Here is a 24,776-nt window from a genome sequence, read left to right on the forward strand (position 1 = left end):
GTGGGCCCCGCTCCAGCCCTCGTATTACTCTTCAGATTTCGTGGCAGAACCGGGAATCGAACCCGAGCCTCCGGGGGTGACAGCAGCCAATCACACTAACTACTACACCACAGAAGTGGCATTATTATTATTATTATTATTATTATTATTATTATTATTATTATTATTATTAATATACCAGCCTGAATACAAGTATTTTGACTTTATGTGACTTGAGCAGCTTTCGCGCCAATTTCAACATTCCCCTTTCTCCAACAATTCGTTCCGCAGTAGTTAACTGCAATCAACTTTTCTATTAGCGATATGAGAATTCTCTATAGACGAATTAAAATGCTGATATAATTTAGCAGGATGTTTTTACAGAGACCGGGGAGTTAAAACTTAGACTGGTATAGTGTGTGGTTCACCTACATATCACTACTATTACGTAACACGGTCCGTTCCCGTGGTAATATGCATTTATCGTTGAACTTCTTTCCTTCAAACTCATCGCGATGAGTACGTGCAGCTAAGCAACAAAATCCAGTGCAATCACGGTGAACAAGTCATCGTAATTTATCCAGGCTTAGTAGGGAGCGGCAGGTGTACATTTAGTTAAAACAGAAGTCAGAAGATGGCAGCTCCCAAGGCTCCCCCAGCGCTTCTGTGTGAATAGCTTGAACTAGGTAGTGACTTCACAGGCGGATGTACTCTCTCTAAGCATACTGTCAAGTTCCAAGCCGACAAACAGCTTGCAGGCCATGCGCTAGCTCTCCGACAGGTAGGACTTGCACTTGACTTATCATTAATTCCATGTTCTCCCTTGTTCCATATGTTAATATTTTACAAATATTTTTAAAAATTTACTATATTACTCCAAACTGAAAGAATTGTTTGTAATATATCTTTTTATCATTGTTTTGACGTCATTCTGCGGTAGGTAGGCAACTGTTGCTGATCGAGGTAGCCGTCAATGGCTATTGTTGAGTATTGTTATGCTCACGGACAAAAATATATTGATTACCTTTGGTATCCATATAATTATCTATAGCTGCGATTAATATCGACTTAATTAGACACTAACTGCGTTTGATACAGACTGGTGAAATTAAATTTGCGATTGTTTCATGAAATTCAAATGCCTAAATGCTGAGGATCGCAAAAGGTAACTTATGAGCACCTAGTTACTTTTTTCTTGTCTATTAGCAGAATGAAATCGCGCAAATTAATTCGATTCTGCATTATTGATTTTTTGTTGGGCATATGTACGTAATAATGATTTATATTGTTATATTCAAATTTGGTTTTTCAAAATATTATATTATGTAATAATTTATTCTGAAAACTGGAAACAAAACTCAGTTTCGTATTGTAAATATGGATTCACACTATGCGACATGCAGAACGTCGACAATGTCTAGTCTCGGTCGAATCAATGTGTGGTTGCCATACCAACGGTTGCCATGGAGACAAACAAGGTTCTCTCCCCACTCCATTCTCTCGCTCGTTCAATTTCACCGTCGCTTCATTTCCCTCCTCCTATTCGTCGTTTTACTTACGTTCTCTTTTTCTGAACAAGGACCAGCAAAATTGTCTCTCTTTCTCTGTTTCTTTCTTTCTTGTTAATTCTCTTTGCTTTTCCTCCTCCACACCTTACCGAATCTCAATTTCAAAAGGTTTTTGGGATAATATGAGAAGATCAATATACTTGTACGAAGAGAGGCGAATGCAACCGAGTTCATCCGAATGAACACATCAATAGATACACGAGAATTTGATTTTAGGTCGCATACGCGATTGAGAGGAGGAATATCGGTATTAATGTTGTTGTGTTCTAACATTACACGGTGCATCAATAATCAGTCCTGCACCAGAGGCTTTTATTGTCCCATTGTCCAGTATGTGTCCGCCTCGTATCTGCAGTGAAACAACACTGCGCAGCGTCCACAGTAGACTAAAATGTTAGTTTCCAACGCTTTCAAAAACGCAGTCTTACGCTAACAATACATAATAATAATAATAATAATAATAATAATAATAATAATAATAATAATAATAATAATAATAATAAATCCACAATTTTTGTATCAGTTCAAAACCAAGCGAATTAACACGGACCTCCAGTATTCGAAATGTAGGATATTATAATTTTTTTTTTTTGCTATTTTGCTTTACGTCGCACTGTCACATATGTCTTATGACGACGATGGGATAGGAATGGGCTAGGAATAGGAAGGAATCGGCCGTGGCCTTAATTAAGGTACAGCCTCAGATTTGCCTGGTGTGAAAATGGGAAACCACGGAAAACTATCTTCAGGGCTGCCGACAGTGGGATTCGAACCCACTATCTCCCGATTACTGGATACTGGTCGCACTTAAGCGACTGCAGCTATCGAGCTCGGTGGATATTATAAAAAGAATGAAAAATTGATTCGTTCGTCATAAGAGATTTCTTTTTCTAAAGTAGTGGTGGTGATTATTGTTTTAACAGGAAGTACAACTAAGGAGAGATCCTTTATTAACAATAATCACATACCGGGCGTGTTGGCCGTGCAGTTAGGAACGCGCAGCTGTGAGCTCGCATCCGGGAGATAGTGGGTTCGAACCCCTCTGTCGGCAGCTCTGAGGATAGTTTTCCGTGCTTTCTCATTTTCACACCAGGCAAATGCTGGGGCTGTACCTTAATTAAGGCCACGGCCGCTTCCTTCCGATTCCTAGACCTTTCCTGTCCCGTAGACACCATAAGACCTATCTGTGTAGGTGTGATGTAAAGCAACTAGCAACAACAATCACAGGGAAAGTGGTAGGGGTTCGACACTTCGTAAAATGAAGGTATCGGCCAAAGAAAGACACGGGCCACGAAGGGCATGGAAATGAAAGACTATGTAGGCCTCGATACGTAATACCATCGGGGTCAGAAAAGAACAATAGTTGACGAAAGCAGATCGTATAATATAGATGAAAGTAAGAAGTGTGGCATAATCAAGTGGAAGCAATGCCAGGACTCAGCTAAAGGGCCCGTAGTTGCCAACCCACGCTCCGAATTTAAGAGATCCTCGGGGATACCGTGGATATCATTCTACCAGCCCCACCCACAGGGATTTTTTAAGGAAAAGGGGTCATTTATTTGAACATGACGGATCAGTTTTGTTCTTGGTCTTATGGCTGGGGGTCAGCTGAAAATTTGTGTTACGGATTTTTTAAAATACCTACTGCTAATGCCGTTCGGCCTCGAAAGACCATGCGGCCAGCATTTACAGATTGAGTGAGATAGACCTTCGTGATTGAGAAAGAGTCATAACATATAATCAATACTACAGTCTGATAAATATTGACAAATATCAGCGCGTAACTGTGGAGTTAGGTTTGATAACAGGATGAAAATTGAAGTTGGCAGTGGTGTATTTAACTTCACTAAAGAAGAGTACAGAAGGTTCTGCTGTTGGAGTACTTCTTACATGACAGTAGGATGTGGTTCAAGTCGGCTGTTTCTGCAGGGCCTTTTGGGCAGTGAGGGGTGTCTAAGACGTCGATCCTGTGTTAACGGAAGTTAGCGTCACAAAATGTGTGACGGAAGTGTAACCCAAGCTATGTCTTATGGCTGGTTGTCATCTGAAATTAGCAGCCGTTGATGGATGGCCATGACCGAGAGACATTATTTATGATCATTTGTTTTTCGCAAATGAAAAGTAGTTACTCTTTGGTGGATGCCATTCCTTTAATTGGCTTCCATGATTCTTCTAATGATTCTGCGTCATTTTTTCTCCAGTTATTCGAGGAGTCATTATTATTATTATTATTATTATTATTATTATTATTATTATTATTATTATTATTATTATTATTGCTACTAAAATGGCTTTTAGTACTGAGAGTGTCCGAGGACAAGTTCGGCTCGCCAGATGCAGGTCTTTCGATTTGACACCCGTAGGCGACCTGCGTGTCGTGATGAGGATGAAATGATTATGAAGACGACACATGAACCTAGTCCCCGTGGCAGCGAAATTAACCACTGATTGTTAAAATTCCTGACCCTGCCGGGAATCGAACCCGGGACCCCTGTGACCAAAGGCCAGCACGCTAACCATTTAGCCATGGAGCCGGACATATTATTACTACTACTATACGTTGCAACTAGGAGATATCCCAAGTAAGCAATTTTTACTTACAGTATAACAACGAAGTAAAATTAAAACATACATAACATGACAACAAGAAACTGTCTTGAAAACCAAACATTACAAGAAATTGCATCGAAACAAGAAATTTCACGATAACAAAATAAAAAGGAGGTACATTGAAACAAGTAACAAATAATGTTATTACATTTCTCTTTGGAAAAATCTAATGTATTTCAATGAAATGTGTACGCGGTGTTACCTAGCAACCGTATAGACTTTGATGTGAAGTACTGATGGATGGCCATGACATACAGATCCACGGTCTGTACAATTCTCAAGGTAGGCCTACTGTTTTCTTCTTCTTTTTTTTTTTTTTTTTGCTAGTTGTTTTACGTTGCGCCGACACAGATAGGTCTTACGGCGACGATGACACAGGAAAGGACTAGGAGTGGGAAGGAAGTGGCCGTGCCCTTAATTAAGGTACAGCCCCAGCATTTGCCTGGTGTGAAAATGGGAAACCACGGAAAACCATTTTCAGGGCTGCCGACAGTGGGGTTCGAACCTACTATCTCCCGAATACTGGATACTGACCGCACTTAAGCGACTTAGCTATCGAGCTCGGTAGGCCTACTGTTGCTAGGTTACATCGCATCACCCACCTTGTTTCATGACGCTATTTCGTTACACACATTTTCGGATGACCTCCAGCTTTAAGACATATTTATGTCAAAAAACCTGGCAATTGAAAATGTCATACGAGTAATGTCACGTAATAATTAAAAGCAATCGCAAAGAAATGAATACGACATTTACAGAAATAACTCACATATTCCCTTACTTGTAGTATAAAAATTACAATGCAGTCACTTTGAAATTCACCCTTTTCCGAAGGATCGGAAGTCTTCCTTTTCCGTCTAGTAATAGAGGATGGTTGCTCAGTTGCACCTCCTCTTAAACTAGTAACAATCACCACCAACCTAATACTATCGAAAAGATGAAAGTAAGAAGCCTGGAGTAAGTACATAGAAGTGATCCCAGACTCAAGGGGAAGTATAACTATAGTTATTCAGGCGGAAGAACAACAGCATTTACACAACTTAATACAGAAACATACTACGAAATAAGTTGTCATACGGAGAAGGAAAATTAAACTTGTAACAAAACCACAACTAGTTTAATATTTCGTATGCATACCCCTCCTATGTATCATCTCTCCCAACCTCTTCGGCATGAAATAGGCCAATCTTCCCGTAATCTTTGACGTAATACTTTGCCATTTCCATAATAAACATTTCATCAAAGCTGTCTTAATACGAATTTCGTGTTTTCTCACACTTGCTTCTTAATTTCACCGTTACCCCACTATTTTCAGGTCCGGACTCCGAGCTGGAGTGTTGAGTGTGAAGGGTGGTACAGCAACTATAAACGTAAAATGGCCGCTGTATGTTTTGGATCGTTGTCTTCTTGAAATTAATATAATTTCCCGCAAGGCCCAAGGCATCAACACTTTGTTGTAAGTTCTCATTGATAATATTCAGATACACAGATCTGTCCATGTTACTTTCAATAAACAAAGTTTATCAACACCGGGGGCTACCATACATTCCCATACCACGATTCCACCATCTCCATGCTTCACCGTGGCTTGAAGGTTTTCAGGACCAATATCCTACCATCGTTGTGAAATATATTCAGTTCACTTTTTTTCACAAACATCTGTTCTTGTGGATAGATACTGTTGCGCGAATTCCAGTTTCCTTTAATCTTCTTTTTACTAACGTAGGGTTTTCGTCTAGGTAGCCCTAACAGTTGAGAATGGTAAGGATTGCCCTTGGAGCGATGTCCTATCCGATATGGTCACGCACATGTGCAGACAGTGCAGATGCTGCAAATTTGAGGGCTTTCTTCATGATTCTTTTAACAGAATTCTAGTGTCTCTTGTCGTAAGCTTCCGTGGACGACCTCTTCTTTCACTGTTGAAAATTATTTTTTATCGTTTAGTGGATTTCGCAGGCACTCGACCTCTTCCGATTATACTTGCGATTTCAGAATGTGATTTGTGTTGGAGATATTGTGAGACAACAATGTTTCTTTACTCCATGGTCGTTTCCTTCTCTTTGTGGTCCAATCTGCTATTTCACAGTACGCACATTCTGCCAGCTGATACTTCACGGTGCACCACACGACTACACGAGTGTTCCTTGCTTTACAGCAGTTATTCCCAAACTGTGGTCCGCGGACCCCTGCGGGGGGGGGGGGCAACGATGATAATTCAAGGGGTCCGCAATAATAATGTAAGTTGTAAGTATTTAAAGAGAGAGATTTTATTGTACACACGCAATTCATAGATCATTATACTAAATTAGGAACTATGTCTTCACTATTGTATAACTTACATGCAGTATATATAATTCTTAACTTGACTGATAAATAGTAGGCTACAAGTTAGCAGTGGAAAAGGAAGAAATACTACAAGGCAGTGTGAGTGATATAATTGGTAGTATCCATACTCAGATAATATTTTCCGCCTGTGGTTGAGAAAATCTCCTGGATTTGTAACCCCTTCTTTGAAACTGAACACGAACTGCCCTCCCTTGAGGCAGATCAACTAGCTGAGGTGAAAAATAAACTGAAGTATGATACGGGTGGAGAATCAGATATAGTGGCATGTTTAAGCTCCAGGAAGTTCCATGAATATATCACAACTCCACGTCTCTGATCGACTTTTGTATCCATGACATCCCCTATACCCTACAATTTCCAGAAAGGAAATACTGGTTTTAATGCCTTTCATGACAACAAACCTGTGTGAGTGTACCTTTTCTGCTCTCACACAAATGAAAACGAGTACAGAAACAGAGCTAATGTAGAGACTGATCTTCGCTTCGAGTGACTACGCTTGTAAAGCGCTTGGCCGTTGGAACGCAGCACCACTGATCGAACTACCGCAACAAGTGAGTTTTTCAAGTAAGTCTCCAGATCCAGACTGTTGTAATTAATAGCCCATTTCACAGTGTTTTATAATTTCTGTGCATGTATAAAGTATCTTTATGTAAATGAAATTAAACTTTCAAAGAAAGTAAATAGTCCTAAACTATACTAATAGAATCAAACATGGCATCATTACAAAAAACTTTTCTTTGTTTTATTGAATGCAGTATTGTGTTCTGTGGCTAAGGGGCCCTTTGGACATGCATGTGTTATGTTCAGGGGGCCTCAGAGACAAAAAGTTTGGGAAACTCTGATTTAAAGGATTGGATCAGCCTTGTTTTGGTTGTGGTTTTGTCTGAATACTTCGTTCCCGGTTGAATGCCGTACAAATTACATAATCTCTCATTTTCAAGGAACATTTTTCGTGGCATACAAATTTTAATATTAGTCTGCATGGTATCTATCAGCTTGGATGTAGTTTTAAATTTACTATTAAAACCACTCACTTCGTTTTGCAGTGTATACTGTATGCATATTTATTTCCACGACTGTGTGGGAAGACATCGTCATTGGAGACATTTGTTCAGAGTTTTGACACTACTAACTGTATTTCATATACTGTAGTTTAAGGTCACTGTACAGTTGAAAGGCAGTGAAAATAAACGACTTACTGAACTTCGCCGTAAGATGCTGTGGGACCTGAAGGGTGTTAGCTGTAAACCTATTGTCCCGATCATGCACTTGACTCATATGAACAATGGACGTGGCCAAATGTGAGGGAGCATTAGATTTCTAAATGCTCTGCAGTAAACAAGCAGCTGAGCGTGATCGTCTATCCCTGAGTTTCTACCACTCTGCGGGCTTGTAGTAAGATATTACACGACAATATTTACGAACAGTGAAGAAGAAACGCACAAAAGGTTTCTGTACTCGTTGGAGCTTCGTATGATATTTCTCTGATATATCGCTGTAAATTAACGATTCTGATGTTGAAAAAAATTCTTAGGAGACAAAGTATGGGTCCCCATATTACGTAAAACGTAAAATTAAACAATTTCCTCAATTGTGTCGAAAGTGGAAGGGCTAAAGAGCCCAGAAAGCTTTCAAATTGTGAGTCTTGGGTAGCTCTATCGAACTAGAAAAATACGTTTCGAAAATTAATTCCGGCCTAAATGCAGTTCTGTAAAATAAGCGTAATATTGCTTGCTCGTTTCCTTTACTCGTTTTCTTTTTGATTCACATCCTAGCCAAATTAACTTATTGACATAATTATTTCTGTAATGTGTTCCTCGGTTCAATACCCTCAGGCCTTTCTTGATATTTTGAAAAATGTCCACACCGAATGTAGTTATAAGGGTTTAAGTGAAACTTTGCATTGACTCACATTAGCGCTCGTAGTGGTAGAAAAAGGCAAACTGCTAATCTAATCGATCGCATAACGATGATTTAGAAAAAGAATTGTAAATTTTAGGAATAAATAAAGAATATATTCTCATATTTTATTATATTTTATTTACCTAAAATTCGTGGCTCATATCCCTAGGATGTTTTCAACAATGATCTGCTTGCCTCAAGGGCTAGAAGCGCGGATTTTTCCTACTTGTTTAACGTCGCATTAACTCATCGAAGGTTTTCGGTGACGATAGGATGAGATTGTGAAGGTGGTAGCCGTGCCCTTAATTAAGGTACAGCCTCAGCATTTGGCTGGGGTCAAAGTGGGAAACCACGGAAAACCATTTTCAGGGCTGCCGATGGTGGAATTCGAACCCAGTATGTCCCGAATGCAAGCTCAGAGTTGCGCGACCCTAAACGCACGGCCAACTCGCTCGGTAATTTAAAGGTTGTTAAGTTCGTGAATAGAGTTTCTTTTCAGCATAGTCAATACGTAACTATTAGCCTATATTATGAGGTGTCGTGTGGTCAGCACGACGATTCGTCTCGGCCGTTATTCTTGGCTTTCTAGACCGTCAGATAGTTCCTCAATTGTACTCACGTAGGCTAAATGGACCTCAAACCTGCATGACCGGGAATCGAATCCAATTCCTCCTAGTAGGATTACTGTGGAGTTATTGTTTTAAGAGGAAGTACAAGTGGGCAACCATCCTCTGTTAATACCAATTAGAGAGAAAAATGAAAGAGGTCGGAAAAAAATAAGCTATCGACCTAAGGAAAACAAGATCCACAAAGGGTGTCAACCGAAAGTGTCAACCGAAAGACTACCTAATGCCATCGGGGTCGGAAAAAATTGACCAAGTGAGGTTGGATAGGATAGATGAAAGTGAGGAGCCTGGCACAAGTAAATGGAAGCATTGCCAGGGCTCGGTTAAGGGCCCCGTAGTCGCCGAACCACGCTCCCAAGTTGAGAGCATCTGGGGACCCTGTTAGTCGCGTCTTACGACAGGCAGGGGATACCGTGGGTGTTATTCTATCCCCCACCACCCACAGGGGGAAGAGGTGTAGGATGAAGTAGATACGTAGAAATAAAAAGGTTAGCACAGGATAGGGTAGCATGGAGGGCTGCATTAAACCAGCCTAAGTACTGATGACCCATGGGGATTATTGTAATATCAACCAGTTGAAACAGCCTGAGAGTAAAAGGCCTGCACAAACGTGTGGAACAGGTTTGAACTGTCTAGTGAGAATGAAATATGTTGGGGTAGGGTCTGACAGGTATATGGCAACTACAGTCAGGAATGTCATGGTGTAAGCCATGCTGTGTGGTAGATCAGTGGCTTTCTGGGTTCAGTCCCGGTATAGTCCGGTTTTAATCATATTCAGAGGTGCTGAAATACTCTAGACTTTTCTCGGTAGATTTACTAGCACGTAAAAGAACGTTTGAGGGACAAAGTTCCATCACCTCGACGTCACCGATAACCGTAAGAAGAAGTAGACAGTCAGACGTAAAAGCAGTAACATCATTGTCATCACTCCGATGGATGTTGTGTAATACTGCTGTAAATAACAGGCAATATTGAAACCTAAGGTGGAATGAACAATTTGAATTAATTCAATAATTGTTGTAAAGAAGAAATAAGCAAAGTAAAGTCATCTCCGTAAAGGCCATGAGGGCCCTACGATGGGAGGAAGGTAAAGGCTCCCACTATACGTAACCTCTTGGCGGGGTACAGTGGTCAGCTCTACGCCCGGCCGCCTTTAGCCCCAGCAATAAACCTGGTACTCATTGTTGATGTAGAGACATGTGCTACTCCAGAAATGGAGGTCTTGTTTATTAATGTTTTTTACTTCCAGGCGGGGAATCGAACCTACGCCCTTCCGGGTAAACCGAGCACGACTTTATCGCCTCGACCAGGCAGTCCCAGAAGAAACAGCAATCGAGAACCAAAACGAACCGATGGTATTTGAGAGGTTTTAAATGCTACAACTTTGTAACATTGTCTTCCAGTCTGTTGGAGAACTGGAACTGGTCGAAATACCGAGCCGCGGATGTCTCTTGCAGCAAATAGCCATGACATTATTAACGGCAGTTAAGCCATAAGCAACAAACATTATGACATTTTTAGATATTCAGACTACAAAATAATCAAAAAGTTCATCACACGCTTATATTGAAACCTCTGTGCAGTTTCGAAACCAATTGCCTTGGTAACATTACTATGAATGACTGCCTAGAGGGCAATATTTGGTCTGGCATTCTTTGTTTTATCCTGTAAGTGTTTTAGTGAATTATTTTGAACGCAGTTTCTAGCACTGGGTGCTGAGTAATGGCATTCAGTGCGTCTGACTGTTATGAAATGTGTTGCTCCCAGTCGTGCTGCAACAGCACTTTCTGACGCACTGAGGAAAGCAATGGCAACTTACCTTACTTCTCATCTTGTCTAGTATCCCTCATTTTGGTGCTGTCATCGGTTTTTGTCGGGTTTTCCCGGTTTCCCTATAACCACATAACCTCTGGCGGTGCATTTTGAGGATCCAACCAGCCTCTGGGCTGATGACCTAACAGACAGACAGACAGACCGAATGACTACACGAATAATTGATCGATATCAAAGGCCGCTAAATGAAATCGTGGCAAAAGCTTAGACTGAATTAAATACACTTACATAATATTATTAACCTTAAAAATGCTGTAAGTTTTATTTAAACCATCAAAATCAGTTAATTCAGATTCAGTGAACGTGCAATAGGTGTCAAATAAGATCTGATTTAAAAACGAAGTTCCCAGACGGAAACCATAACTAAATTCCATCGATTACGGTTGCTAAAATATTCAAGCTCATCAGGATTTTCAGCCGTGAAATTACCAGCGTTTCGCCCCAGTCAGTGCACCAGTAGACTTTTCAGAAAGATTTTCACAGCATTCCAAATAGCTGGAAGCTAGCGCACCGTTGAGGCACAACCCAACTTTTGTAGGACTATGCAGTGACGGTGCACTAGGGGAAGTATCTACCTCTACACTTATATAAATTGCTGCTTTGGCTTTTATATCAAAGATAATGTTCCCAGAAGGGAACCATGATATATTAGAGCCTTTGAAACGGATGAGGCCACTGCCACACTAAGGCGAAACTCTGGCAGTTTCACGATTTAACAAGTGGTGGTGCTGCTGCTGCTGCTGGTGGTGGTAATTAAAGTTTTAAGAGGAAATACAACACTAATAAGAGGGAAAATTGGAAGGGGTCCGACACTTCGAAAAATGAACGTATCGGTCAAAGAAATACAAGCGCCACGAATGACGTGAAAATGAAGGACTCCGTAGGCTTCAGGAACCTAAAACTGTTCGGGTCGGAAAGGAACAAGAGTTTAGCTAGGGAAGGCGGAAAGTATAGATGAAAGTGAGGAGCCTGGCACAACTTAAGTGGAAGCAATGCCAGGACTCAACTAAAGTCCCCGTGGATGCTAACTCACGCTCGCTAGTTAAGAGTTCCCGAGGCCCATTTTAGTCACCTCTTAGGACAGGCAGGGGATACAGTGAGTGTTATTTTACCGCCCCCACGCACAAGGGGTGAGTTAACAAGCTTTTAAAGATCTGATTAATCCCAAGTTCCTGTTGGACAGCTTTAAGAGATACTGGTAAACTATTGTAAACATGGTCTTAATAGACTTACGAGCATAAATCTCTCTGTTCTATCACAATTCTCTCTCCATTCGCATTCGGCGCTGACCCTTTTCCTCGTGCACTTCTCTAAACGTTAAATAACTCAATTAGACGAATGTCCTGTTTTGCACAGTCTGGTTTCACGTCCTGTAAGAAGATTTTATAAGTCGCAGAAGAGCCCTGAATTTCGCTTCTAACACGTTTATATTTTTAACGTAGACTTACGTTCCTCGACTACGGCTACATCAAAAGAACAGGCGCGCGGCTGTGAGCTTGCATCCGGGAGATAGTATGTTCGAATCCCACTATCGGCAGCCCTGAAGATGGTTTTCCGTGGTTTCCCATTTTCACACCAGGCAAATGCTGGGGCTGTACCTTAAATAAGGCCACGGCCGCTTCCTTCCAACTCCTAGGCCTTTCCTATCCCATCGTCGCCATATGACCTATCTGTGTCGTTGCGACGTAAAGCCCCTAGCAAAAAAAAAAAAAAAAAAGAGAAGGCTACCTGTTGCAAAAAAAAAAAAAAATTGAATATCCGAAACGTAATTTTAATGAAGAAACACTTCAAAGTAAGGCAAAATTTGTGCTAAATAAATAACAAGCATCATCTTTTACTCGTAATATTACCCACGAACTGCCAATTTATGTCTCTTATTTCTCGTAGTACAGACCCATACTGCACTCACATTCCAAGTGCACCATGTTCTATTGAATGACATTTATTGTCCACATAATATTTGTCTTTTATTTCTAACAAGTAAATCTACGAAGCCCTCAAAACCCTGCGGCCGTTACAGTGTGACAGCCTACCGCCAACTTTTTTTATTGAGGGAAAGGAGTTAGGAAAATGTAGTTGCCTACCATGAATATTTCTACCTCGAATAGACATTTTTTTTTTTGCTACGGGCTTTACGTCGCACCGACACAGATAGATCTTATGGCGACGATGGGGTAGGAAAGGCCTAGCAGTTGGAAGGAAGAGGCCGTGGCCTTAATTAAGGTACAGCCCCAGCATTTTCCTGGTGTGAAAATGGGAAACCACGGAAAACCATCTTAAACCATCTTCAGGGCTGCTGACAGTGGGGTTCGAACCCACTATCTCCCGAATACTGGATACTGGCCGCAATTAAGCGACTGCAGCTATCGAGCTCGGTCGAATAGACATAGGAGAATATTTGATTCAGAATCATTCTCAACATAGATTTGCATTCGTGCCTTTTTTTTTTACGTCGCACCGACACAGACAGGTCATACAGCGATGATGGGATAGGAAAGGGCCTGGAGTGGGAAAGAAGCTACCATGACCTTAATTAACACTTTCGGTCCAAGCCCATATTTTTTACTTGTCCTCAAAATCCAAGAGATTTTCAAAAAATTCCTTCACTTTACCTGCTCAATGGATTTTAACTTGTGATGAAATGAAATGGCGTATGGCTTTTAGTGCCGCGAGTGTCCGAGGATAATTTCGTCTCGCCAGATACAGGTCTTTTGATTTGACTCCCGTAGGTAACCTGCGCACCAGCTCCCCGTGCCAGCGAAATTAACCAATTATGGTTAAAATTCCCAGCTCTGCCGGGAATCCAACCCGGGGCCTCTGTGACCGAAGGCCAGCACGCTAACCATTTAGCGATGGAGCTGGACCTAACTTGTGATATACTATCTGAAAAATGCAGTGCAGTCGTTTATATCCCACTTACAGCATTCAGATATTGTGAATTGTGCCCAAGTATTGCTATGTTCTTTATCACTATGTAAACTGAAAAATAAAAAGTAATTTCAACCCGTCTGTTCCTCTGTTAACGTAAAAAAACAGATTATGAAAGTGATACAAGCTACATATTAACTAATTTATGATACCTAAACTAATTCAAAAGCTGTATATAGTTTCTTGGTTTGGTAAATTGTATCCCTAAAGTTTGAACATTTTCGTTCAAAACGCTAGGATTCCGGCCTACTCTACCTTCAATCTACCTTCAAAAACACGACCATTACCCTCCCAGTTCATCTATTTTGCCACGAGAATTGTTTGTATAACCTTCTGCATTAACTATTTTATATATATCATCTTCTCTAATCATTTTTTGCGCCTACAATCGTAGCTGCACTGTATTCTCAATTCATGAAAAATGTAACAAAACCGCTATAAAGTGTGATCTACTACGTGTGGCTTCCCCTCTCGGAGAACAATCATCGAACGAGAAATGCAACCATTCAAGCTAAGGGCGCCAATCTTTAAGTTGAGGACTTAAAGATAAAAATTTATAATCAAGCTTGGACGGACTCTTATCACAGGGGTGCAGGAGAATTAGAAATCAAAAGGCTAATTAAGGCAGATTGATTAAAGTGAACTAGAAAAATACTATTTATTATATTGAATATAAATGACGACGGTTTAACGAGAACTGAATTTAAAATAGAAAATGAATTTAACAAAAAATTGAATGACTCTACTTCGCGAAAACTTGCAATATCTTTAACTCGCTTGCTCACCATGTAGTCTTGTTCTGCTGGTCCTTGGAAAGCTTCCATCCTTGTAGCTGGAACATCACCGGTCGTCTTTGAGATCTCTTCATCTGCAGCTAAGTACCATTCCTACCTTGCAAATTGCACCTCCCACTAATTGGAAGATGACTTCAAAACTAACACTCCCTATTATGCTCTATCCCATATATTGGAGATAAGCCCTAAGTCATAGTTAGAAGAACCACCTTGGGTTGTATGGAGAGGATACTCAATTAAGAATCCTTCCAACTTTACTGAAAATGTGCTCTGAAGTTTCATTTCTATCTAGATTAATACTACCTATTGACTTAGACTGGTTCAAACCGGTCTTGTAGCCGAGCTGTACGTACTTCCTGATGAGAGTGGCTATACACCCCTCATTCAGAATTTCTAAGTACCACGTCGTGGTAAATGAAGTAATTAATGTAGAATACGAATGCAGAATCAAACGAAGAATCCGAAGAATCAAGTAGAAGAATCAAGTAGAAGATCAAGTAGAAGATTGTAGAAACTCAATAAGAATCACGTAGAAGAACAAGTAGAAACTCAATAAGAATCACGTAGAAGAACAAGTAGAAACTCAATAAGAATCACGTAGAAGATGAAGCCAAGAGCTCCAACACGCCCTTTTATAACCTTCTCTGGCGCTAATTACAGGTCGCTACACGTGGTCCAATCAGATGACACGTCTCTCCCCACTCCAGATATTAGAGTTGACGGGTCTTAACCCTGATATCAACTGTTCTTCTATTAGTCCTTTCACTCAGTATCCATGGCAACATGACGCTCCTTTGAAAATATAGGCGGTGATCAGTTTGAATAATTCTGGTCGAAATACGGTAGCTTACGTTAGAACGCTTGAACACGTGCTCGCTTTTCCCAGAACTTGGTGTCTAAATTTGTCCTTCCTTCTTCCTCGGTGATGTGGCAAGATAGAGGAAATCTACTGCAAGTTAATTTTAAACGAATGTCGCAAGAATCTAAGTGAATATTAGGATATTCAGCCCTCGTTTACAAGTCGTAGTTACAAAGTAATGAAATGATAGTGAGCAAATGATTAAACATGAATTATAATACAATTACATACCAAAATAAATATCATGACGTTAAATTCCTGAATTAATTACACATAATAAAATTAACATAATTACACTGTAACGTCTGGAACGTTACATACGTACAGTACATACTCGCAAAGCATGTCGCTATAACCAAGCCCGTCAAAATTGCGGGCGGGGATATTAAATTAATGTTATTCGCAAGGCCGTCGAAACTGCGGGCTTGGATAGTTTCGAAGCCCGTAAAATCTACGGGACTGGACACCAGAGTGATACATACATACATACATACATACATACATACATACATACATCATCATTATAGACTGTTATGCCTTTCAGCGTTCAGTCTGCAAGCCTCTGAGAATTTACTAAACGTCGCTACAATCCTCGATTTGCAACTAGTGTTGTGGCCTCATTTAGTTCTATACCTCTATCTTTAAATCGTTAGAAACCGAGTCTAACCATCGTCGTCTTGGTCTCCCTCTACTTCTCTTACCCTCCATAACAGAGTCCATTATTCTCCTAGGTAACCTATCCTCCTCCATTCGCCTCACATGACCCCACCACCGAAGCCGGTTTATGCGTACAGCTTCATCCATTGAGTTCATTCCTAAATTAGCCTTTATCTCCTCATTCCGAGTACCCTCCTGTCATTGTTCCCACCTGTTTGTACCAACAATCATTCTTGCTACTTTCATGTCTGTTACTTCTAACTTATGAATAAGATATCCTGAGTTCATCCAGCTTTCGCTTCCGTAAAGCAAAGTCGGTCTGAAAACAGACCGATGTAAAGATAGTTTCGTCTGGGAGCTGACTTCCTTCTTACAGAATACTGCTGATCGCAACTGCGAGCTCACTGCATTAGCTTTACTACACCTTGATTCAATCTCACTTACGATATTACCATCCTGGGAGAACACACAACCTAAATACTTGAAATTATCGACCTGTTCTAGCTTTGTATCACCAATCTGACCTTCAATTCTGTTGAATTTCTTACTTACTGACATCAATTTAGTCTTCGAGAGGCTAATTTTCATACCATACTCATTGCACCTATTTTCAAGTTCCAAGATATTTGACTGCAGGCTTTCGGCACAGTCTGCCATTAAGACCAAGTCGTCAGCATAGGCCAAACTGCTTACTACATTTCCACCTAACTGAATCCCACCCAGCCATTTTATACCTTTCAGCAGATGATCCATGTAAACTACGAACAGCAAAGGTGAAAGATTACAGCCTTGTCTAACTCCTGTAAGTACCCTGAACCAAGAACTCATTCTACCATCAATTCTCACTGAAGCCCAATTGTCAACATAAATGCCTTTGATTGATTTTAATAATCTACCTTTAATTCCATAGTCCCCCAGTATGGCGAACATCTGATAAGGTAATATTATACTACCTGATGTACCCGTGCTTCGCTACGGAATTCTACATTGTATACAGAATTGTAGGTTAGGTAGACTGCACGTTGTGAGCAAGACTATTAAATTCCATAGCTCTTGACGTTATCCCGGAAGCGCGACGGAGATATCACCAAACCTCTTTTCTCATGTGAAGAATGCGTTAAAGAATTTTCATTGTAATGGTAGGTCCGTTTGCCTACCATCAGTCACAATCAGGTTGGGGAACTGCATTATAATGGCAAACACTCACTCTCTACCTCCCTTTTTACATCCTCCGAAAGACTGTCTTAGTGGTTTTCCCAACTGAAATGAACATAGGTCATTACAATGACGTCAGTAGGAATGGCGCGAGTAAAAGCAATGATTTCACATGAAATACTCGATCAAATAAAAAACCACACATTTTCTCACTTTTAACGAAGAGTACTACGCTGCCGATCTAACAGTCCAAAGTTCCAGAGCTGGAATGACCAGGCCGCAGACAGCCGTGATCCGTGAACACTCCTAGTCTCTTTTCAGAGGGGGGGGGGTCGAATAGTGGAGAGTCCCAGGACAAAAACTATGCCCCTTTACTAATATGTTTCCTAGGAGTACCCAATGAGTCGGAAAATCTTAATTAACTACACTGGCGCCTGAAAAATCTATCTGACTTAAAGACAATTTTTTGCTCCAAACCAGAGGAGAAACACCCTATTCACTGCTAATTTTGAATAAAATGAATGTAGAATTTAAGAAAAGTTAAGAGGAAGAAGCTCTTTTTAAGAAACGGCTCTTTTCAGGGTTGAATTTTAAGTTATTTAGTGAATTGTGGTGCTATAATTTGGAATATGTCTAAATTGTAATTCTAGACCAGGTCATACTACTACTACTACTACTACTACTACTACTACTACTACTACTACTACTACGTGAGCCTCTGCCTTAAGAGTGCACACTGCTCATTCAAAACAGCGCGTCAGATTAGGGATCGAATAGCTGGAATACTATGATGAACCAGTGAGTTACGTACCAGCAGTACGGTATCAGAAAATGTATGAACCAGAGGAATGGCATGCTAAAGAAGAAAGTTTTCTCACTCCCCAGCTCACATACCGATTTTCATTAAATTATCTTCAGCCGTTTTCTCGTGATGCGTGTACAGACAGACAGACAGACAGACAGACAGACAGACAGACAGACAGACAGACAGACAGACAGACAGACAGACAGACAGACAGACAGACAGACAGACATTACGGAAAAGTAGAAAGTGCATTTCCTTGTTACTATGGACATGGCCGATACAGAAATACCATTCTTTTCAAATTCTGAGCAATATACAGACAAAACTCTTATTATATATCATATTATATTATATTATATTATATTATATTATATTATATTATATTATATTATATTATATTATATAAATAAAGTTGTAGGGGCTTCGCTTTCTGTAATTTCTTTTGTATTGCCAATTCTTCAGATATTTATCCGTTTTAGGTCAACTCAAGACCGAATCGGTGGTTTTTATTTTTCGTGTCTGTTTGTGTGTTCCACCATCACGTCGAAACGGCTGGATAGATCTCAACCGAACTTCATATTTAGAGTATACTCATCCCGGGGAAGGTTTCGATATGCATATTATTTTAAAATCTTTGAATAGACGGGGGTTTTGTAGGAAAATCAGAACGGTTTTCCTCCATTTTCTCTTATACTATTGATTTTCTGTAAACTCCGTGGACCGTACGTGAAACGTCTCTTCATTATAAACAACTTTCGTTATGTTCATAATTTACCTTACTCTTCACATGACGAAGAAATTTACTATTTTCTGCTGGTATCATGCTCTGCATTGAGTGACCGACAGACCGACAACGAACCTACAGGTTACCATGGCAACGTCTCTGACTGCTTGCCAGCAGGGAAGTAACGTATTTCCATTTTCCTCATCAGGCAAGAGAGGCGTCAATCGTCCTATCTGGGGGATATTGGCGGAATATCGTTGGAGGTTATAACCGCCCTCGAATAGATTAAGTAATAACACCATTAGTCACCTTCTTATCTGTTTACCTAAGAATCACTGCGCCTAAATTTCTCCTCTTTTACCGCTTTATTATATCCATAACTCACATCAGCACAATTTATTGAAATGCATTTGATTTTCCAATACATTAACTTGGCATTTACGTATTTGTCGTTATCCGGCTGTCCTCAGTTATAATCCATTTTCTATTAATTTAATTTTTCTTAACTGTATTATTTTCTTTCTTAATTACTCCGTATGTACGCGAGTGCTAGAATCTACTGGATATATTTCCACCAAACTTCATATTTAGAATCCACCTGTCCTTGGGTTGGTTTTAGGGTAAATATTGTTTTTAAATCCCTGAACTGGTTGGGGGTTTATACGAAACCGAAACCGTGATTTTGCACTCCCACAAAATATACACAACCAAACTTAATGGAAATCTACCTGCCTTAATGGAAATTAATTTCTAAACCGTTTTTCTCATGTGCATCATTTCGCTACGAGGATTAATAAGGAAGATATCATTAACGGACCGTTTTTCGGTACAAGTCCCATCGGACTTAACTCAAGAGCGTGTGCGTGTAAAGCGTATTTCTTACAACTTGAAAACTACTGAAGATATTCGAACCGAACTTTATATTTAGCATCCACCTGTACAAAGGTAGGTTTTAAAGGTCAATAACATTTCATGTTCCCAAAATGGACTGGTGGTTTATACGGAACTAAAGTGTGATTTTACTCTTCCACAATATATACAATACAAGACCAACCTGACTGGAAATCGACCAAACGTGATGGAATTCCATCTCTAAAACTTTGTTTTCATGTGCACTTTTTCGTCAGTAGGATTAATAAGGGAGATATCGTGAATGATGAGTTTTGCAGGTTAAGTCCAGCGGACATAGCTCAAAAGGTGTTGTACGTGGGGCAGATTCCTTATCTATCCATATAAATAAAATAGTAACGACTGTGTGCCTCTATCTTGACTATTTTGGCGAAAGTTTTGCATAGCTACCCGTTTAAGGGATAATAATGACCATCTGCATATATTTTTGGTTTAGTTTCCTGAAAGTCCTAATTTTTACCCTCCTCGCCCAAAATCCAGATTGCGGCATAATCTGCTAGACGAAAAATAAAATTGAAATTTGATTATACGTTTTAGCGTGTAACGGACGGAAAACTTCCAAGATCTTTAAATTTGTCACTTCTTATCCCCGAAGAATATCGAAATATGGAGGCAATTTGAATGATGGTGCAGACCTTCGGGAAGTCCTATCACATAACGGATTGCACAATCTCCGTTCAATTTGGAATATCTACAACCTTGTTCTTATGACTTTATGTCGTATCTGTATCCCTTTTACGTTTGATTTTTCTTTATTTCTCGATGTTAAGTAAATTTGGACTTTTCACATGCATAATTCATACTTTCAATCACTTATAGGAAATTTAGAATCATCAACCTCTTCACGAAAATTGGCTCGCCCTGTAGCCATATATGAGCCAAATGCTATGTATGTAGCTGTCACATAATTATCCGAAAAGTAATGCAATGTGAGATAATCTTACAAAATCTTTACAGTGTTCAACGTTTCTAACTCAATCTGACCCATGAATAGATGAGATATCATAGGACCAGCCATTTAGGCCACTAAATCCGGCGTCTTATGGTACAATCCTTTGTCGATATGACGTACGTTTAGCAGCAGTTAATCTGTAAATGAAAGTCTGCAATATTGTAAACACGGATATACTTTCGTATGTCGATCTATATATTCACTGATGTCGATTTGTAGCGATCGAGAAAGGGTGTGTCTGCTATTGTAATCAGTACTTCCCACACCGACTTTGACTGGCAGTAGGAATGGGGTCCTTCTCCAACTCCTGTGTAACTGGCATTAGTAAGGAAGGCCTACCATTGTAATGAATAGTTCACTTCTCGATTTGACTTGCAGAAGGCAAGGGAGCATGCAGTTTTGTTTAAAACTCCCCTACGCGATTGTGTTTGGCTGTAGGCCAGGGTGCCCGCCATTATAAACAAATGTACCCATCTAAAATATGACTGGCATCAAGCATAGTGGCCTGCTATTTTGATGGAATCTCACCAACTTGGTGTGACTGACAGTAAGCTGGCTGGCAGTAGGAAAAGGGGTCTAACATTATAATGATAAGTGCACAACTCAATTTCGACTGATAGTAGGGTAGTTGCCTGCCATTATAATAGAAAATCCTCAACTATTATCTGTCTGGAAGTAGGAAAGGGGGCTGCCATTGTAACGAAAACTCCCCAAATCGATTGTGAATGGCAGTAGGCAAGTGAGCCTGCCGTTACCATCACAAATACGTAACAAACACTTTACATTGGAAACAACGTATGGGGACCTCCCCATGCTGTTTCTCGGATAACGCTAAGAGACATGCAATTTTAAAACAATCTTATTTACTGCATGTACAATATTTACTTCGATATTCGAATACAATGTAGAATACCGTAGCGAAAGTAAGACTACATTTGCTATTTATATTATATTATATTATATTATATTATATTATATTATATTATATTATATTATATTATATACATATTTTACGCCCACATTGGAGCACTGAAATCAATACATTTGAGTTAATTTCTTCTTCTTCTTCTCCCAGAACTTTTTCATCCTCTCCGACCTGGAAGCCCTTTGTGTGTCCGATATAGTATATTGTTTCCGTTCAACTGCTTTTAGTTTGAGACTTATGCTTTTGTTCTTCAAAATCCTTTTCTCTTTTCTGTCTTTGATTTGTTGCCGAGTTATACCCAATTCTTCCAAATCGTCCTGAACTTCTTTGAACCAATTATTATTGATTTTATTCTTCAAAAAGTAATCGAATAGTTGTTTCAATATCCTGGTGTCTGCTAATCTTGATATGTGACAGAAAAAGGAAATTCTTCTTTTACGCATTGTAGATATTATTGATTCACATTCACGATAGACAATGTTGTTAGGCAACAATCTCCACTGTCCATCAACTTGGTGTTTTTTATTAATAATTGTTCTAAGAATTCTTCTCTCAGTTTTCTGTAATTTGTCTGTTGTAGATTTTACATTTAATTTGAACAACTAGGATGAACTTGTAGCACTTCATTCATCACCAATTCATACTTCATTAATCACCTTTCCAGATCACATCTGGAATTGTAAAGCCTGACCTTGGTCAGAAATGTTTCGATCGAAAGATCAGACAATCAATGATGATGAGTCTTCTAATGAATATTATATTATATTATATTATATTATACCGGAGGTACACCTCCGTCCAATTGAATTTGCGTGCCTTCTGTGTTGGGAAACGTAAACTGTGTATCCACGGCCGAATTGATGCGTCGCTCTACTTAGCTCCTTACCTGCCTTGGCAATCGGGTCCACGCACTGTGATCGGAGTAGTTTCATAGCTCGACACGTGGCGCTGGCGACCTAAGTTTTTGCGGTAGAAATACGTACTCCTCTATTGAAAATATATTGACTTGGATTGCCGATTTATTGTAATTTAGAGGTGTGGAGAATGTTACATAGGTTAATACTGTTAAAATGATTAATCCTAAAGGTCACTTTCGTTTATATTTGCCAAAATAATGTGAAATGAAACTGCGGGGAGATGGAGTAGTCCAGCTGACGTTCTGATATTGACCCTGATTGCCGATTTGTCTTAATTTAGGGAATAAAGGAGTATGTAACATTGACTAATACTGTTAAAATGATTAATCACCGGGCGAGTTAGCCGTGCGGTTAGGGGCGCACAGTTGTGAGCTCGCATCCGGGAGATAGTGGGTTCGAGCCTCACTGTCGGCAGCCCTGAAGATGATTTTCCGTGATTTCCCATTTTCACACCAGGCAAATGCTGGGACTGTACCTTAATTAAGGCCACGGCTGCTTCCTTCCCATTCCTAGGCCTTTCCTATCCCATAGTCGCCGGTGTGACGTAAAGCAGATAGCAAAGAAAAATATCAGATAATACAACTGTTGAGTACAATTACGTACGTAGGACAAGAATATAATCATGCATAATATAATAAAGCACTCAATCACATAAAGAAAAGGCGAATTCTAACGTGAGTAATAATGATGATACAGTTTGGAAAACAATGTGAGATACAGCGTAAATAAACACTCATGTAAATGAAATATCGGTGAAGCTTTACATGATTGAAAGAGACCGCTTTTATTAAGTGTAAGGAGTAATTTCTCCAACGTAGGGGGTTCTCTCTGCGGTAATAGGAATAAATGTTCCTACGGGCAGAATCCTATTCTGAAACCGTCTTTGGCCTACCTATTCTTATTCTTCCTTGGAGTTAAAACTCCATTTAAAACTGATTTCGCTGCTTGTTCATCAGCAAACTAGTTTTGTTTCCGTATGTTAACTGCGGCACTCACTCCTGTTGACTTTTGTGGCTTCAGCCATTCTCTGAACCGCTTGAGCTTAAGGCACGGAGGCAAGAGGTAAGAAGGGCGCTCCATTATATGAATCCCTCTCAAAATATTCCCTCACGTTGCACATCATTTCACGAGAACGGCTGCTGAGAGGAGTCCCACGACCGAAAGCTTTATTTTACTTTTAGTGCCGGGAGTGTCCGAAGACATGTTCGGCTCGCCAGGGGCAGGTCTTTCGATTTGACGCCCGTAGGAAATCTGGGCGTCCTGATGAGGATGAAATGATGATGAAGACAACACATACACCCAGCCCCATGCCAGAGAAATTAACCAATGATGGTTAAAATTCCCGACCCTGCCGGGAATCGAACCCGGGACCCCTGTGGCCAAAGGTCAGCACGCTAACTATTTAACCATGGAGCCGGACTATCATATATATATAAAAGAAACGTTATCCTTTGCGAAAAGCTAATGACCATGTATATGTCTTTCAATAATTGAAACTCAGTGTTATATCGAGGAGAAATGCAACTCTACGTCAGAGGAACTTAATTTGTAGCCACAGCATCTTTGGCGACCAAGGCCTACGGTAACGATTAATGTGGCGTCACTCCCGACACACATTTTGTCACGCATAGAATTTTCGGATAACCCGCAGCCATAAGACATTCATGTCAATTTGCACACGAAGGTCCCTAAACTTAACCTGAAGACAATGAAACCGAGCTCGATAGCTGCAGGCGCTTAAGTGCGGCCAGTATCCAGTACTCGGGAGATAGTAGGTTCGAACCCCACTGTCGGCAGCCCTGAAAGTGGTTTTCCGTGGTTTCCCATTTTCACACCAGGCAAATGCTGGGGCTGTACCTTAATTAAGGCCACGGCCGCTTCCTTCCCACTCCTAGCCCTTTCCTGTCCCATCGTCGCCGTAAGACCTATCTGTGTCGGTGCGACGTAAAACAACTAGCAAAAAAAAAAAAGACAATGAAATAAATACTAACCTACGTATTACGTATTTAAATTGAACACTAATATATGTTACCCTATACTAAAATGTCCTACGACTGTATATGATCACTAAACAATAATAAAAACATTGCAAAATAAAAGCCCAACAAGATTGCCAGAACAGAGGACTGTAAACACAGGAAGTAGCACGTGGTGATTGAGAACTACAGCCAGCAGCCAAGCAACACTGGGTAGACGACCTCCTCTCCACAGGGAGGCCAGTCGTTAATTCGCATTTACTCCATCAGTCTGCAGCACTCAAACGTCAAGTCGAAACATAAAATGCACA

General features: G+C 40.2%; 1 protein-coding gene across 1 annotated transcript in view; it reads left to right on the top strand.

Moving 5' to 3' along the window:
* Window positions 1-739: 739 nt before the first annotated feature.
* The window catches only part of Axud1 (AXIN1 up-regulated 1), a 371,647-nt gene continuing 347,610 nt past the window's right edge, over window positions 740-24,776 (top strand). Inside the window, exon 1 of the mRNA XM_067145319.2 lies at window positions 740-760. The gene's annotated coding sequence lies outside the window, so the exon portion shown is untranslated. The remainder of the gene's footprint in view (window positions 761-24,776) is intronic.

This window comes from Anabrus simplex, chromosome 4 (genome assembly GCF_040414725.1).
Source record: "Anabrus simplex isolate iqAnaSimp1 chromosome 4, ASM4041472v1, whole genome shotgun sequence".
Classification (NCBI taxonomy): Eukaryota; Metazoa; Arthropoda; class Insecta; order Orthoptera; family Tettigoniidae; genus Anabrus; species Anabrus simplex.